The sequence below is a fragment of the Lagenorhynchus albirostris genome, chromosome 3, assembly GCF_949774975.1.
Source record: "Lagenorhynchus albirostris chromosome 3, mLagAlb1.1, whole genome shotgun sequence".
Taxonomy (NCBI): Eukaryota; Metazoa; Chordata; class Mammalia; order Artiodactyla; family Delphinidae; genus Lagenorhynchus; species Lagenorhynchus albirostris.
The window spans coordinates 126,547,588-126,547,900 of NC_083097.1; positions in this window are offsets into that span (position 1 = coordinate 126,547,588).

Here is a 313-nt window from a genome sequence, read left to right on the forward strand (position 1 = left end):
GTTCTGATCCTCCATTCAAACCTCCTTCCAAAGCAAACTCCAACCAAAGGGCTAGACTTTCCCATGTGTAAGACTACAGCTGGAAAGGATCACAGAGGACACATTTTAGGTCAATTCTCTCTGTTTACAATACAAGAGAGTGGAGACCCTCGACAGAAGTGATTGCTAAGGTCACAAGGCGAGTGCGTGACAAGTGGCACTGTCGGAACCCCAAGACTCGGTTTCTTCTTTACTGTGCAGCCCGCTGGGGAGGCAGGGGGAGGAGTTGAGCCGGGCTGCAGCTGCCGAGGCCCCCGCGTTCCGGGGGCGGTCC